The sequence below is a fragment of the Triturus cristatus genome, chromosome 11 (assembly GCF_964204655.1).
Source record: "Triturus cristatus chromosome 11, aTriCri1.1, whole genome shotgun sequence".
NCBI lineage: Eukaryota > Metazoa > Chordata > Amphibia > Caudata > Salamandridae > Triturus > Triturus cristatus.
In genome coordinates, this window is record NC_140594.1 from 889,591,607 (window position 1) to 889,610,046 (window position 18,440).

The following is an 18,440-nucleotide window of genomic DNA, read 5'->3' on the forward strand; positions in this document are numbered from 1 at the left end:
CATTAGTTGATAGAGAAATAGGCAATTGTTACAACACAAATAAATTGTCCGAATAGTAATTTGCAAGAATTGAGAATTTTTCGATCCCATTTGTAAAGATCAGGAGTACGTAACTCTTATTGCTCTGATTTCCAAACTTGTGAATCTGCAAGCGACTGAATTCATTGATCAAGAAACTCTTAACGTAAGGGACAACAAAAATGTACTGGTATAAAGATTTGTACAATGTCCGCTATCTCAAGCCTGACTAAACTTCTTTTAATGCACGCTCATGTTAATGGATATCTCTGCTTAACACAAATCCTTGTTGGTTTTTGACCAACCAATTTTTCATTAGGTAGTCAGTATGCTAGATATGGGATACAATTTGTGATGTACATTTAGCACATAGATGTCTTGGCGTGATGTAGGTGCCTTTGGATCCCTTTTCTTTTTACAAAGTATGGTAAAAATGATTTCATGCTTTAGGGATCTTAGGTATAGCATAATAAGAACTTTCACTTTTTTACAACTTTTTTAGAACAGCAATATAGACCCTCTCTCACATAGTACTATGTACAGTTTCTTTAGTAACTGGGAGGCTCGAGAGAGGTTAATTCAAAGTAAAATAAGAATATTTTACGAGACTCCCTATCTACACACAGTTATTCAATGTATAATATAAGCCATCTCCGAAATGGAATCAAGACAGGAGAAAGAAAAGTGGCAGAAAAAGTAAGCAAATCACATATTTGTAAAATAAATATGCTTCTCTATCTGCAAATTCAAAACATCACCCTTAGTACAGTGTTCCTTCAAACTGGGAAAACATTATCACTGCCCTCAGGTGAACGTGAAGTTCAAACTCCTTTGGAAATCACTGCAATTTCATGAAGTGGTCTTCTGTCTAATTTCTGTTACCCGGGCCTCTAGCACCATAAGATCTTTCTCACGGTGTTACACCCAGGCATTCTTCACTTTAATGGACATCACCTTTAACGGGAATCCTCTCAGCAAGTCCACATAGAAGCCTTTTCAAAAGAAACACCAAATACTCAATTACTAGTGGACCGCAAATCATTGGTGCAAACGGTGCACCCACTACATACTGTTACCACAGAATGCAGGTATTAATAGGAGTGCAACTTTCCCTCAATTATGAGCGGCACCCCTCTAATTGAGACTTAAGCACAACATGTGCATGGTTTAACCCATCCTAGGGTGTACAAGCAAGAAAAGCATGCATTGCATCCTCGATTTGTGAGATCCTGGGCCAAGTTTCCACTGTAGGTGTAAACTGTGCTGAACTTGTGATACCATTATAGGCACAAACACCCATCTGTGCCAAAATGCCATTACCAGCTCAAATGAAATCGGGTTCAGCTGTTTTTGTCTAAGTGTCTCTTATTACACTGGGATGCTCATTGGGAATGTGTAGGGTTCACGAAGTGAAAATGTTTAACTATAAAGGAGGATCATTTTACTTACCCAAGAAGCATCTATTCTTGGCATGTAGAGCTGTAGATTCACATGCTTTGCATACTTCTGCCATCTAATTTTGGGTCTGTATGTTTGCAAGTTGTTTTCTTCGAAGAAGTCTTTCCTAGTAACGAGGTAAGGGACTCCTCCTTTCGGTGATAGTGCGCATAGGCATTGACTCCACTGCTAGATTGTTTTCCCGCAATAGGGTGAGAATGGAGTAAATAAGTGTAGTACAGAGATGTCCATGCATATAATTATATAATGAAGTACTGCAACAACTGCAGATACCCGGGGAGGTGGGTGGGCGCATGTGAATCTACAGCTCTACATGCCAAGACCACATGCTTACTGGGAAAGTAACATTATCCGTTCAAGGCATGTGGGCTGTAGATACACATGCTTTCCATAGACTAGAAAGCAGTATACTCCCAAAGCTGTTGCTAACCTGTAGATGTTGCAGTTGTTTGGAACAGTGTTTTAAGTACTGTTTGGAATACATTAGCCTGCTGACGTGCTAAAACATCCACACAATAGTATTTGATAATGTGTGTGGTGTAGACCATGTAGCTGCTTTACATATGTCAGCTAAAGGAATGTTACCTAAGAAGGCCACAGAAGCCCCTATTTTGCTAGTGGAATGCGCTCTAGGGGTTATGGTTAAAGTTCTTTTGGTTTTAGCATAGCATGTTTGAATGCATTTAACAATCCATCTGGCAATACCAGATTTAGATATAGGATTGCCCTTGCGAGGTGGAGTAAAAGCAACAAACAGTTGTTTTGCTATCTATGTAGTACAGTAAGGAATATGCTACTTACCAGTATGCATCTGTTCTTGGCATGTAGAGCTGCAGAGCCACACACCAAGGATAAGATTGCCATCTGGTGTTGGGCTCGGATGATTGCAGGTTGTTGTTGTCTTCGGAAGAAGTCTTTGGTCACGAGATTGGTGACTCCTCCCCTGGACAACAGTGCGCATGGGCATCCACTCCATCCTCAGATTGTTTTTCGCCATGATGGGAAATGATGGGAGTGTGTAAGAAGTAAAGAGAAAGGATGTCCATGTGTAGTGTCTAATTAAGACAATGCTGGAACAGATACAGGTCCCGGGGAGGCGGGTGGGCGTGTGTGGCTCTGCAGCTCTACATGCCAAGAACAGATGCATACTGGTAAGTAGCATATTCCGTTCGAGGCATATGAGCTGCAGATCACACACTAAGGATAGACTATATAGCAGTGTCTCCCCTAGCGGTGGTCACCTGTATCAGTTGCAGCAGTTTGGAATAGAGTTTTTAGGACAGCTTGGCCTACTGAAGCTTGTTGTTTGGATTGAACATCAACACAGTAATGCTTAGTGAAGGTGTGTGTAGTAGACCATGTGGCTGCTTTGCAAATGTCTTCTAAGGGGATGTTCCCTAAGAGTGCCATAGAGGCCCCTATTTTACGCGTGGAGTGCGCCCTAGGGGGAACGGTAAGAGTACGTTTAGCTTTTTGGTAACATATTTGGATACATTTGACTATCCATCTGGCGATACCCGATTTGGAAATGGGGTTGCCTTTGTGTGGTGGAGCAAAAGCAACAAACAGTTGCTTGGTTTTCCGAAAAGGTTTGGTTCTGTCGATGTAATAGAGCAAGGCTCTTTTAACATCTATGGTATGAAGTGCCCTCTCGCGTACTGAGTCTGGATTAGGGAAGAAGACTGGCAGTTCCACAGACTGGTTTAGATGGAAAGGGGAAATGACTTTAGGGAGGAATTTTGGATTCGTCCTAAGAACCACTTTGTTCCGATGTAGTTGTAGGAAGGGTTCTTCGAGAGTTAAGGCTTGTATTTCACTTACTCTTCGCAGGGATGTGATTGCGATGAGGAAAGCCACTTTCCATGTTAGGAACTGCAGTTCGCATTTGTGCATTGGTTCAAATGGTGGACCCATGAGCCTTGTTAGAACAATATTAAGGTTCCACACCAGGGAAGGCGGTAACCTTGGAGGAATGATTCTTTTAAGACCCTCCATAAATGCTTTAATAGCTGGTACCTTAAAGAGGGACAGGTGTTGTCTATTTTGCAAATAGGCTGCTAATGCCGCTAGATGTAGACATATAGAGGGATACGCTAAATTGCATCTTTGCAAATGCAATAAATAGCAAATGATGTTCTGGATGGAAGCATCCAGTGGTTGTATGTCATTGTTAGCGCAGTAAATGGCAAATCGTTTCCATTTTGCAGCATAGCATGCCCTAGTAGTAGGTCTCCTGGCTTCTTTAATGATATTCATACAGTCTGGAGGAAGGATGAGGTACCTGAACTCTAAGACTTGCCAAGTTCAGTGTTTGAGGATCTGGGTGTCTGATTTCTCCATGGTTCTAGGTTAAGAGATCCGGGGAGAGATGCAGTTTTTGATGTGGAACTAGCGATAGTTCCAAAAGTGTGGTGAACCAGGGTTGACGTGCCCAAGTGGGAGCCACTAGGATGAGTGTCAGCAACTGTTGTTTCAGTTTGCGTACCACAAATGGAATGAGAGGGAGAGGCGGAAAAGCGTACGCAAATCTGCCTGACCAGTTCATCCATATTGCATTGCCCTTTGATCGCGGGTGTGGGTACCTGGCGGCAAAGGTTGGGCATTTTGCGTTTTCTGGTGTGGCGAACAGGTCTATGTCTGGTTGTCCCCACTTTTTGAAGAATGGGAGTAAGACTTTGGGGTGTAGTTCCCATTCGTGTATCTGCTGTGTGTGGCGACTTAAGAGGTCTGCCACCTGGTTCTGAACCCCTGGGAGGTGTTCTGCTAGCAGGTAGATGTTCCGGGGAATTGCCCATCTCCAAATTTGTTGCGCCAGTTGGGACAGTTGTAGAGAATGTGTCCCTCCTTGTTTCTGTATGTAATACATTGTGGTCATGTTGTCCGTGCGGATGAGGACAGTTTTGTTCTGGAGATGCACTTGGAAGGATTTCAGTGCTAGGAACACCGCTAGAAGTTCTAGGTGATTGATGTGGAACTGTTTTTGTTGAGTGGTCCACCGTCCCTGAGTGGTGTGTTGAAGGAGGTGGGCTCCCCACCCTGTGAGAGATGAGTCGGTGGTCAGCACAACTTGTGGAAGGGGCTCCAAGAACGGCCGCCCTTTGGACAGGTTGATGGTGTTCCACCACTTCAGTGAGCGAAGTGAGCGGCTGTCCACCAACACCAGATCGGTAAGTTGTCCGTGGGCCTGATTCCACTGTTGTGCTAGACATTCCTGTAAGGGACGCATTTGGAGGCGTGCGTAGGGTACTATGGAGATACATGACGCCATCATGCCTAAGAGTTGCATGAACACTCTTGCGGGGAGAGAGTGTTGTGTTTGAAATGTTTCGATCAGACTTTGTATGTTGGCTATCCTGGCTATGCTGGGATAAGCTACGGCTTTGGCTGTGTCTATGGTGGCTCCCAGGTATTGTTGCACTGGGGAGGGTTGTAGTTGAGATTTGGGATAGTTGATGGTAAATCCCAAGTTGTGCAGGGTTTGAATAGTGCGGTGGGTGTGGTGAACGCATTTGTCTAGAGTATTGGCTTTTATGAGCTAGTCGTCCAGATAGGGGAAGACGTGGATATGTTGTCTCCTTAGATATGCTGCCACAACTGCCAAGCACTTTGTGAACACCCTTGGTGCAGTTGTTACTCCGAATGGGAGAGCTGTAAACTGATAGTGTTGACCGTCTACCACGAATCGTAGATACTTCCTGTGAGCGGGATGTGAAAATATGCGTCCTTGAGGTCTAATGTGGCAAGGAAGTCTCCTTGTTGAAGTAATGGAAGGACCTGTTGGAGAGTGATCATGTGGAAATGATCTGATTGTATGTACTGGTTCAGTAGTCTGAGGTCCAGTATGGGTCTCAAGGTTTTGTCCTTTTTGGGAATGAGGAAGTATAGAGAATATACTCCTGTGCCCTGATGTTGTAGTGGATTAGGTTCTATTGCGTTTTTCTGAAGCAAAGACAGTATTTCCTGTTTGAGGAGCGTGAGGTGGTGAGACGTCATGGGACGGTGTCTGGGTGGTATGTTTGGGGGCGGGTTTATGAGTTCGAAGCTGTAGCCATATTGGATAATTTGTCTTACCCACCTGTCTGTAGTGATGGTATTCCAGACAGGTAGGAACTGTTGAAGTCTGCCCCCGACTGGAGTGGAATGGTCTGGGGGGAGTGGTGGCAAGTCACTGTTTGGTGGCTGTAGAGGAACGGGTGTTGTTGTTGCCCCGTCTCCGGCCTTTATTATTGTTTCCCCGATACCGTCCTCTAAAATATCCTTTGTTAGGGGATGTTTGACCTGATGTTTTGAAGGTGGAAGAGTGGTCTGTTCCCACATTTTTGGAAGCTCCTCTATAAAAGGAGCGACGAAAGGAACCTCTGGGTTGAGTCGACTGCAATGCTCCCATAGATTTTGCAGTTTCATTATCTTTCTTCATTTTTTCTAGGGCAGTGTCCACTGCCGGGCCGAATAGTTGCTCCTGATTAAAGGGTTGAGCAAGAATGAGGTTTGTACTTCCGGCTTGAAGCCGGAGATGCGCAGCCATGCGTGGCGTCTAAGCAATACGCTTGTGTTGACTGCCCTAGAGGCGGTGTCCGCTGCGTCTAATGCACATTTAATGGAGGCATTGGATATTAGTTTGCCCTCTTGGATGAGGTCAGTGGCCTGTGTTTTGTATGGTTCAGGCAGGTGTTGCAAGAGATCCTCCAGTTGATCATAATGAGCTCTATCATAACGACCCAATAGGGCTTGTGTATTTGCGATACGCCAGTGGTTAGCCGCTTGAGCGGCAACCCTTTTGCCGGAAGCCTCCAGGAGTTTAGACTCCTTGTCTGGGGGTGGCGTGTCTCCGGTTATTTGGGAGTTGGCCCTTTTTCTGGCATTGGAGATGACTAGTGAGTCTAGGGGGAGTTGCGCCTTGATGTACGCAGGATCTTGTGGCGCTGGTCTGTATTTTTTCTCTATTCTGGGGTTGAGAACCCTGGCCCTGACAGGGTCTTTAAAAACCTCAGTGGCATTCTTTATCACTCCCTTAATCATGGGTAGAATGTGGACTGTTTTCTGCGACTGCTCAAAAGTATCGAGGAGAAAATCCGCCTCAGGAGTGTCGGTGTGCATGGTGACACCATGAAACGACGCTGCTCTGTTAATAAGCTGACCGAACCCTAAATGGTCATCAGGAGGGGAGGGTTTTGAGGGGTATGGAGCGGGGTCAGGCACATCAGGCATAGGGTAAGTCCAGTCATCTACTGGTGCTGTGTCCGTGAGTGTAAAGGGATCAGTAGGATCAGTGGGATAAGTAAAGAAATCTGGGTCTCCCCCTCCCCCAAAATCATCATCATCCTGTGGAGGTGGTGTATGAGAAGGAGATGGTAGAGGTGCACGCGGTGGGGGTTGGGGGGATGGAATAGGAGGGAATGTAGTAGAGGAAGGACGTATGGGTGAAGTGGCACAGTCCTTCTTCTTTGGAGGTGCTGGAGGAGGTGGTGAGTCCAACTTCCTTTTCTTGTAGGGCACCGCTGTGACATGTCCAGTTTTTGGATTTATGTAAATCCGTTTTTGCTTAGGATCAGGTCGAAAGAGTTCCTCAGTGTCCGAAGGCGGCTGTTGCGCCGACTTTTTCGGGTCTTTATGGACGTGTTTTGGCACCGAAGATGTTTTGGGTGCCGAAGAACTTTTCGGTTCCGGTGGATTTTTCGGTGCCGAAGAACCTTTCGGTGCCGATGAGCTTTTCGGTGCCGATGAGCTTTTCGGTGCCGACGAGCCTTTCGGTGCCGACGAGCCTTTCGGTGCCGACGAGCCTTTCGGTGCCGGTGGGGATGTCGGGACCGAGTGACGTTTCGGGCCCGATGGGAGTTTTCGGTCCCGAAGCCTGCTTTGGTGCCTAAGGTATTATAGGCACAATGACATGAGGTTTGCTCAAGCCCGAGCCACCTGCAGGCTTACTTTTCTTCGGAGCCGGGCCCGAGGGCGGGGCTTCAGAAGATGTTTTTGGATCGCCACTGGGCCCAGTTGGCAGAGTCTTGACCAATGTCTTTTTGGGTGGTGTTAGGGTAGGTGGGCTGGTAATCACAGGCTGCCCCGGATCTGAATCGTCGGCCTCGGACACGATTTGGAGATCTTCGGAGTCATCGTCAGGGACGTCATGTGCAAAGATGTCTTCTGGTTCCGGAACCGGCTTGGCCATGATATGACGTCGAGCTCTTTGGTCCCGGATGGTTTTCTTCGAACGGAATGCGGCGCAGGCTGGACAGCTGGATTCGTTGTGGTCTGGTGAAAGGCACAAATTACAGACCTCGTGGTGATCGCTATGAGGGAACTTTGCTCCACATTGGGGGCATTTTTTAAAAGGTGGCCTTTCCATCAGCCGCGTCCGGAGTCGGTCCGATATGTTTTTCGACGTCGAGTTTTAAAGTTATGAGAGTTATAGGGATTGCTATAAGTTTTCTGCTGGAGCGGAAAAAAGTTCATCCGAACCCAATGGCGGAAAAAAACAATCTGAGGATGGAGTGGATGCCCATGCGCACTGTTGTCCAGGGGAGGAGTCACCAATCTCGTGACCAAAGACTTCTTCCGAAGACAACAACCTGCAATCATCCAAGCCCAACACCAGATGGCGATCTTATCCTTAGTGTGTGATCTGCAGCTCATATGCCTCGAACAGCTCTTTTAACATTAAGTGTGTGAAGAGCTAATTCTGCTACAGAATCAGGTTGAAGGAAACAAACTGGTAACTCAACCGATTGTTTTATATGAAAAGCAGAAACTTCTTTGGGAAGGAATTTAAGGTTGGTGCAGAGAACTATCCTATCTTTGTATAGCTGAACGAAAGTTTCTTCTAAAGTTAATGTCTGTAGCTCACCAACTCTCCTCAGTGGTGTGATTTTTTTTGTTAAACCTTTTTATTGGATTTCATCAGCATACACATCATACAGTAAGCAGACTTCATACTTGACTGCTATGGTTTAATAATCAACATTAACAGTGTCATGACAATGAGCAGCAGGACAATTGAGCAAGTAATTAATCAGCCAAACAATGGAGGGAGACCTCCCGAACCCCGCCGCCGGAGCTGCCGGGGGGAACGCGAAAGCAGTCGTTGGTAAGGTTACCTCGTTTCTCCGACCCGTATGACAGTCTCTAGTTCATAGTCCCCTGCAGGAGGTTTCAGCAAATGGCAATCCAGGTTCCAAACTGAACTTGGGGGTCTGTAACTCACGGAATGAGGAGTCGGGGGGAGGGGGGTGGGCTCGGGGTCGCATAAGGGTGGGGCAAGTGTAGTGGAGCTCTGTGCCATTCTATAACCTGCGGGCCCTTTTCCCCATCCTGTTCAATATCGTGTGTCCTGGATGGTGGCCTGGTTAGTGGGCTGGAGTAGCGGGGGGGGGGGGAGGGGGTACCTCCTCAGTGGTGTGATATCAATGAGAAAAGCAACTTTCCAGGAGAGGAATTGCAAAGGGAAATTGTGTATTGGTTCAAAAGGTGAACTTATGAGCCTTGTGAGAACAATGTTGAGATTCCACAATGTGGCAGGAAGAATCCTTGGTGGATTACCCTTTTTAAGCCTTCCATGAAGGCCTTGATAACTGAAATTCTGAATAATGACAGATGTTGCCTATTCTGCAAGTACACAGCTACTGCTACAAGGTTGAAATGAATAGACGTGCAAGCCAGTCCTGTTCGTTGTGAATGCAACAAGTAACAAATAATGTTTTGTATAGAAGCATCTAAATGATTGATTTTGTTGATATTGGAATTTACAACAAATCTTTTCCATTTTGCTGCATAGCAAGCTCTGGTGGTAGGCCTTCTTGCTTCTTTTAGAATATTCATACAGTCTGGTGGTAAATTTGAATAACCAAACTCTGACTTCAGAAGCCAGATCGCTAAATTCAGTTCTTTGGGATTTGGATGTCTGACTTCTCCATGGTTCTGTGTGAGGAGACTGGAGGTAAGGTGCAGTTTGTGATGTGGAAAAAGCGACCGCTCCAACAGGGTGGTGTACCATGGTTGACAGGCCCATGGGGGAGCAACCTGAATTAGTATGAGGGATGTTTGCCTGAGTTTCCTAACTACACACGGAATGAGCGGGAGAGGCGAAAAGCATATGCAAATATCCCTGACCAGTTAATCCATAGGGCATTGCCCTTTGAGAGGGGGAGTGGGAACCTGGAGCCAAAGTTTGGGCATTTCGCGTTTTCGGCTGTGGCAAATAAGTCTATTTGTGGAAATCCCCATTGTTGAAAGTACGGAAGGAGAACTTGGGGGTGAAGCTCCCACTCATGAATTTGCTGCCTTTTTCTGCCGAGATCGGCAATTTGATTGTTTACTCCTGGGAGATGTTCTGCCAGTAGACAAATCTTGTGATGGATCGCCCAAGTCCAAATTGCTTGAGCGAGTGTTGGCAGTTGGAGAGTGTGTGTCCCCCTTTGCTTCTGCACAGAATACATTCCTGTCATGTTGTCCGTTCGGACTAGGATGGTTTTGGCTATGTGGTGAGTTTGAAAAGTTTTGAGTGCTAGAAAACAGCTAAAAGCTCTAGTAAGTTGATGTGGAGAGTATTGTGCTTGTTGCTCCACGTCTTCTATTGTGTAATCTTTGAGATGAGACCCCAAACCTGTTAGAGGCGAGTCTGCTGTGAGCACGATTTGTGGAATAGGGTCGTTGACAGGTCGGCCAGCTGATAAGTTTTGTAAGTTCCACCACTGCAGAGAGCGATGGATACAGCTGTCTACCAACACTAGATCGGTTAATAGAGCCTGTGATTGATTCAACTGGCTTGCTAATCACTGCTGTAGGGGGTGCATGTGAAGCCTTGCATGGGGTACAATTGCGATGCAAGACGTAATCATTCCCAGCAGTTGCATGAACACCCTGGCTGGTAATGCTTGGTTGGGTTGAAAACTGTAGAATTGTAGTCTGAATATTGTGTATTCTGGCTACATTGGGGGAGGCTTGAGCTTTGACAGTGTCTAGAATGGCTCCTAGGTAAGACTGCATCTGTGATGGATGCAGGTGAGATTTTTGTGCACTGATGGTGATGCCCAGTTGATGAAGTAGATCTATTGTGATCTGTGTGTGCTGTGGACAGTTTGGTGAGTTCTGGCTTTGATAACCCAGTCGTCTAGATAGGGGGAAGACATGAATTTGTCGTCTTCTGAGATGAGCAGCGACTACTACTAGGCATTTGCTAAAAACTCTGGGTGCTGTAGTCACTCCGAAGAGAAGCACCTTGAACTGGTAATGCTTGCCTGCTATCACAAATCTGAGGTATTTGCGATGACCCGGATGAATTGGAACATGAAAATATGCGTCTTTTCAGTTTATCTTGAACGTATGCAGTATCCTATGGAACTTTGTCTTATGAGACGACAACAGTCTGAGCAGTGGCAGAACTACAGGAAGCTTCCCAACTCATGCTGAGATCTGAAGTCAGGATGATGGGAATTGGGAATATCAATTCCACCCTCCACAATAGATTGTGTGATTATGAATCTGGTGTGGTTGTTGGCCTCCGTATCTTTGGAACTAAAATTAGTTAGCTATCATGAAAAACCAGCGAGAATGGGGACAAAGCATGGATGCCCAGATTGCTAAATGGTAATCTCCGTTACAAAGAGTACTGCTACTCCTCCTCAAATTGCCTCTACCCTCTTTCCAAGTGAGATTGGAACCACTCTTTGGATGAAAAAGAAGATATACTGACTTAGGATGTACTACTTGCTAACAACAACAAATGTGTTGAAGAGTCAGTTTCATGATTAGAAATTGAATATCCCCTCACTTGCAGGTTTGTGGAAATTCAGAAACAAATGGCATGCAATTTCCAACCTTGGAGATTAAAAAGAAATACACATACGCCCATCCCCCAATTCCGTGGTATTGTATTTGAGGGAATGAACTCATTTTTGTTCAATGTAGAGAGAAGGGATTTCACAGCAGGCCCAAAAATTGACATGTGGAGAAGAAAATAAGTTACTGACCTGTAACTGTAGTTCTCTGGTATTGGAATCTTTCATAGATTCACATGCTTGAATCATTCCCCGTCGAAGTGTTAGTCCCACGGTATTGATATTATATCATAGCAATCATATTAGATAGCATTGGCTACAATGGCACTAGGCCATTAATTTATTAGCCTACCTATGATTTTTTTTTTTTTTTGAAGGACCAAACTTAGCCTAAAACCAATCGGGTAACAGCACTCTCTAGAACCTTCTCCACAGAGGCTAGCTTCCTCAGATTTTCAAGCACAAGTGGGAATAACTATAATTCCAAAGGGGAGCCTCTAGGGGAAGAGGGGAGGTTGCATGTGAATCTATGAAAGATACCAATACTGGAGAACTACAGTTACCGTTGTGTAACTTATTTTCTTCTCCGGTATTGGATCTTTCATGGATTCATATGCTTGAATCAGAGTAGCTAGCAGTAACAAACACATATTAGCAGGTCATAATAATGCAAATATAGCCAATAGTTGCAACAAGCATAGTGAAAGTAATACCAAAACCAAAGCAGATGGCAGGAGAGAAATGTATAAAAGTAAAGTGGCTGACCTTTCTGAAATAGGTGTCACAACACAGCCTGTCCCACTGCAGTATCAGCTTTGGCTGTAGCATCCATGCAATAATGCTGGGTAAAGGTATGCCCGGGGGGACCATGTGGCTGCTCTGCAGATTTGCTGAATGGGAACACCAGCAAATAACGCTGTTGACGTAAAAACATCTCTTGTTGCATGAGCCTTGACTCTAGTAGATAAGGGTCATCCTGCAGCGTTATGGCAGAATTGAATCAATCTTACAATGGAAGATTTAGAGACTGGTAGTCCTTTATTCAAATTGCCATATGCAATGAAATATTGATCAGATTTCCGAAAATCTTTTGTTCTGTACAAATAAAACTTAATGCATCTTTTAACATCCAAATTATGCAGAGATCTCACAGCAATAGTTTGTGGGTTTGGAAAGAATGCCTTTAGTATAATAGGTTCATTGAGATGGAAATCCGAGGGTACATTTGGTATACATTTACGGTTAGTCCTTAACATTACTTGGTCTTTTTTGACTTGCATGAACGGTTGTTTTATAGTGAGTGCTTGTAATTCACTAACTCTTCTTGCTGATGTTAGCGCTAATAACAGAGCTGTTTTCCATGACAAGTGTTTCAACTCTGTGTTGTGGATTGTTTTAAAAGGGCTTTTCATTAACTGACTTAATACCACGTTCAGATGCCAAGACAGGGGAGGTTCCGCTGCTCCGGTCCCGGGCCTGTATCTCCGAGCGGGCCCTCGCACTGCTGCCTCGGGGCCTCCCCACATTGGATTGACTGTGCCTGTAGCGCTGCCTCTGCATTCGGAAGAGCCTGGTGTGTGTGGTCTGCCTGCTGGGTGTCCTCGGCACCGCGGCGGGGTCTGGGGGCCCGCGCGTCGTACCGCCCGGCCTTTACTAACGACAAACGTGGGCACCGGCCGGTTCCACATCGGCGCCCGCTGGGTCTTGACTTGCTCCACTATGCCGGGCGACAAGCCCCTTGCGACCCAACCTGCTGCTGCTCCCCCCTTTCGTGGCGTGACTCCTGCTCTCTCTGGCCCTTGGACGCGGGCCCAGCGCCTCTCCGCCACCCGGCCTCACTTTACAGCCCGCCTCCTTGCCTGGAGCTTCCTCGGCCTGGCGCGGCCTTTCCCCCGCCCTTGCGCTGCATTCCTGCTGACAGCTTTGGACCCAGTCTACCTCCTGCCTTGTGCGCGGCCCTAACGCAGGGCTGTCCTCTCACGAACTGCTCCAGGGGTTCTACTCACGCTGAAGCTTCTACGGGCAAGCCCTACTGCCCTTTACTGCTGCCAGCTCCTGAATCGGCCTGATTGCTGCTGACCCAGGTGAGTGCTGACGCTGCTGGGGTGCGTGTGCCACACCGCGGGGCCCTTGTGTTGTCCCTATGTTGCGGCTACCTCGTGGGGTGCGGCCCCGTGTGTGACGGGTCTCGCTCCCCACCTTGTATCCCTGCCGCGGCACTCCCCGCGGCTGCACCCCCTTGTCAGTACCTGCACCGCCACCACTACTGGTTGCCCCCTGTGGAGTCATTCACGGTCTCCACAACTGCCTCCATCTCCAGGCTGGAACTGCTCTATAGGCGCCACGTGTTGCTGGGCCGCTTCCCCATTTGCTGGCTTACCTGACGGCCCTGGGAGGCCTGCCACTGAACCGCCGCAGCGGGGGATCGCACGATTCACCTTTGCTCACTTACTGCTGGTGTCTTCCCGGGTGCCACCCCCAACACATCCTACCTGCCCTGCCAGACGCCCTTGCACCTGTGGGCGCTGCTGGTCTGCCACCAGACGGTGCTCCCTGCTCGACTCCCTCTTGGCTGGTGTCATGGGTAAAGCTGACCCCAAGCAGCCCAGGCTCATATTCGAACAACGCTGCCAGACGCACCAGGAGTGCGCGACCGCCTACGGAGGAGATTCTACTCCCCCCGCGGAGATGGCCGCCTCATGGGAGGATGATCTCAAGGCCATTATGTTGGAGGTCAAATCTGCCGTCTCTGGCATCGCTGCTCAGCTGGACCAGCTCTCATGCCTGGATGTGGTAAAGTCGCGAGTAGACTCACACGACAACCATCTCCTGCATGCTGAGACGAGGATCTCTGACGTTGAGGATGCTGCTACCCAGGATCGCCAAAAATTACTCCAGATGGACAAAATCCTGGAGATCTGCACCAAAAACGAGGATTTGGAGGGAAACTCCAGAAGGAGTAACCTCCACATCACAGGGGTACCCGAATCCACGAACATCGTGCACACGGAGGATTTCATGGAGTAACTGGTGCGTGAACGGTTTGGAGATGTGCTCTCCCCAGTTTTTATTGTTGAGCGCGCCCACCGCTCCCTCGGCCCCCGTCCTGCACCTGGATTGTCGGCTCGCCCCATCATTGCCAAAATCTTCAATTTTCGTGACCGCGACGCAATCCTCCGGGCGGCCAGGGACATGGGCGAGGTCCGTCACCAAGGCAACGTCTTGTCTTTCTACCCGGACTACACTCTGGCGGTTCAGGCCGCCAGACGCGAGTTTCTGCCTGCGAAGCGCCACCTCCAAAAACACAAGATCCCGTACTCCCTTGCGTATCCAGCTAAGCTGCCGGTCCAACAGGGCTCCAAAACTCTTGTCTTTCATGATCCCAAGGATGCTCTCACCTTCGCCAAGAAGCTTGACCGCACCAACAGCTCCGCTCCAGCCTTACCTCAAGAATCTGCCCCTGGCATCCTTAGTGACAATGACTGATTCCTCATTTTCTATGGCACTATTTGGATTCTGTTCTCCACTTTGATTCCCCGTCCTGAGATCCCGACAGGTTTCGCCTGCACTTTGCAGCTCTTGGCGGTCCTGCAGAGGGGCCAGGGCTAACTGTACCTTTGCCAGACTTTGCATATTCCATCATCTGCTCATAATCGCTGGCTTGGCCACCCTGTCTCTCCGACAAGGGTGTATGCCGAGCGCAGCCATACCCCTGCGGGATAATTCCCACCTTGGTCCTTAACTTTACCTTTCCCAGTTGTGGTTCCCTACTGTGGGCTTGGGTGGTCTCTCAACCTGATTAGGGGGTATGGGGTGGGGGCTGGAGGGTGTCCCTCTGGGTGTTGAGGCCTTCCTCTGAGGCTTCTATGTTTGTTATATTGCTCTTGGTTTCTGTATTGTTTTTTATGATGTTGCTCCAGTATTGTCCCGATGCATCTTTCTGCACCGTCGCATTAATTCCTTCCACGACACGCCCCTGCTCATGGCACTTGCCGCCATTTCAACTTCCATGTTCGACTCAATGCCCCCCCCCTCCTGGCTGATGTGCCCTCCTTTTGAGGCGCTGATGTATCTAATTGCGAGCTTGTTGTTTATTCTCTGTGCAACCTACATTATCACACTTCATTGTGTTTGGTAGGTTTGTTTGGGTGGGGGGGCTTCTGGGTTGCTTTGTCTTCTTTCACGGCGACATTGTTCATATGTTCTGACTTCTTGTACTCCTCCTGTTTGCATCACATCACTGTGTTACATGTTCACCACACCGCTTTGGAACGACGCACTGCGTCCAATGTCACAGTGGTGCTCCCTGGCCTGACACTGCCAACCTTCCCTACCTTGCTCACTCATGCTCCCCCCTCCCTTGCTCAGTCCTATGTTTTTGCTGGCACCAGCGGGCTCCCTAGTCTTCCCTACACTGCTGCTCCGCACCCCTTCTCTCCGGGCTACCCGTAATGCACTGTGCTCTCAATCCTGGCTGCTAGCCGTATTTGCCGCCCTGCGCTCCTCTCTTCCTCACACCGACACAGCATGACTGACAGCATCTGTTGGACCTGGAATATCCGCGATCTCAAGGACCACCGCAAAGCTCGGCTCGTTCACACACACCTACTCCGGCACAAAGTAGACATCTCTCTTCTACAAGAAACCCACCTGCTTCCTGCGACCTCCGCTAGACTTCAGTCCCGCTACTGGGGAAAATATCACTCCTTGTTTTACTCTAACTATTCTCGGGGACTGTCCATTCTGTTACGTAAAGGTCTTCCTTGCCTGAGACCTGACGAATGTTGCTGGCTATGTGGGGCCATGCAGGCCGGCTTTCTACACGTAGCATGGCACTGCAGGCTGGTGGCTCATTTTCATACACAGACCATTACAGGGCATGCGTTACCCTACACGCCGCTGGCGGTGTTACTTGGGGATAACACCGGCGCTCCCCGCAGACTGTTAACGGCGATGCTGCTGATACTGGCAAAGTGCCAAGTGGCCCTCCACTGGAAAGCGGCTTACCCGCCAATCACTAGTGTCACACACTGTAGAATGCAACTAGAAACATACTAGGAGCAGCTGCCAGGACGGTCTCACCACAAGGATTTCTGGGAACCATTTGTGCAATGGCTCAGTACTGTAAATATAGATGACCTCTAGTGTTTTGTGTCGTATGTAATTGCTTTATTCCCGGTAATGCGAGTTAAAATCTTTTAGAATATTATTGTGTCACAGTCTGGATGTACGTAATAACGCTTATTGCTCACTGCTACACTGTCAAGTATTATTGCGACTCTTCTCTGCTATCAATGATATGCGATACGACTAATACAACTCTCTGTAACCCACAGACAAAAAGTGCTGTACTGATTGTCTTGTTAAAAGTAACTGTTCAATGTTTTACATTGCAAATGCCTATAAAAAAATAAAAAAAAAAAAAAAAAAAAAAGGTCTTCCTTGGCACACGACGGGCGATACGTTCTCCTACATGGCTCTTTGCTAGCCCAACCATTGACAATCGTGGTTGTTCAGTGTTACTCTTTCCGCTGCCCAGGACTGTTCCGGCCCCTATACCTCCCACCCACGATCCACGGCTCTCCTTAAATCCGCACTCGCCGACAACTCCCTGTATGACGCCTTGTGTCACTGGTGGCCGGCGAGGGATCTTGCGTCACCGGAGCCCGTGGCGGCTGCCCCCGTATTGACCTCTGGATCACCTCTCCAGATGTTCTCACTTGGCTCAATTCCGCTGATCATATGGCGCGCACTCTTTCTGATCACGCGCTGGTCCAGCTCACTCAGTCTTCCCCGCTCTCTGCGGCGGGCCTTCGCTTGGCGGCTACCCCCAAACGAGCGTCGAGACGGTCTTCTGTAACGAAATTCAAACTGCAATCACCAATTATTTTGAATTGAACGAAGGTTCTGTAGACTCGCCCTCCACATTGTGGGAGGGATTTAAAGTAGTGATCCGCGGCGAGTGCAGTTCTAAACAATCCAGGGTTTTGCGCTCCATTCGCAATACTCTTGACAAATTAGAATCTGAGATCAAGTCCTTGGATTCTGTCTACGCGACCAGCCCCAGCTCTGATACTCTCGCTCGCCTTCGCGAAAAACATTCGGAATTTACTGAGGAGGCCAATAGAGAGCTTTCGTTCCTTGGCAGAGAGGCTCTAGCTCGCCGCTTCGGTAAGGGCGATTGGCCGGCAAGACTCTGGCGAACTTCCTTCGGCCCCCTCGAGCTGCATCATATATAACTGCGCTACAGGATAGCGGCCCACTCATACTACCTCCCATGAGGAAATAAAAGCTTCACTGACTACTACACACAACTCTACAACACAAGCTCCACCCCGGACTATACTCAATATTTTGACACCCTCGAACTTGTCTGGCTCGAAAACTATCATCGTAAATTTCTAGACGAGCCTTTCTACAAAGAAGAAATACTTGCTGCAATTAATAGTTTGCCTGGTGATAAGGCCCCTGGCATGGACGGTCTTCCCGCCTTGTTTTATAAAACCTTCACTTTACTTTTGGTGCCGCATTTGGCCGCTATGTACAATGACTCATTCGACAGTGGTCTCCTCCCGCCATCGCTTTGCGAGGCGAGGTTGACACTCCTCCTTAAGCCGGACAAACCCCCTGAAGCCGTGACTTCTATTGCCCCCTTTCTCCAATTAATACGGATAATCAAATTTCTGCTAAATTACTCGCCTCGCGTCTTCTCCTCCTTATGCCCCTCATAGCCCGCCCTGATCAGTCCAGTTTCATTCCTGGACGTGCCACTTCCCACAACCTTCGGACCATATTCTCCGTCCTACATCAAATCAACCCTAGTCTCCCCGCCGTGGCAGCTCTGCTTGATGCCACCAAGGCCTTCGACACTCTGGAGTGGCCCTTCTTATTCTCTCTCCTACCATGCCTTGGCTTCAGCAACATCTTTATTCGTAAAATTCTGCTCCTCTACACTCTCCCCTCTGCCCGCCTTCGGATCAAAGGACAAATTTCCGATCCTATCCCCATTGGGCGTGGTACTCATCAGGGATGCCCGCTCTCCCCTATGCTCTTTGCCATCGTGATGGAGCCTCTTGCTGCCAGACTCCGGCAACATCACACTCAGAAGGCCATCGGCTTCTCGGCCCGCGCCCTCTTGGTCTCTATGTACACGGACGACAACACGTTATATGTCCGCCACCCCAAGACAACCTC

At 48.1% G+C, this 18,440-nt stretch overlaps 1 protein-coding gene across 2 annotated transcripts in view; it reads right to left on the reverse strand.

Annotated features, from left to right (window-relative positions):
- The window catches only part of GMPS (guanosine monophosphate synthase), a 591,203-nt gene that overhangs the window by 378,885 nt on the left and 193,878 nt on the right, over positions 1-18,440 (reverse strand). The gene's annotated exons all lie outside the window — the stretch shown is intronic.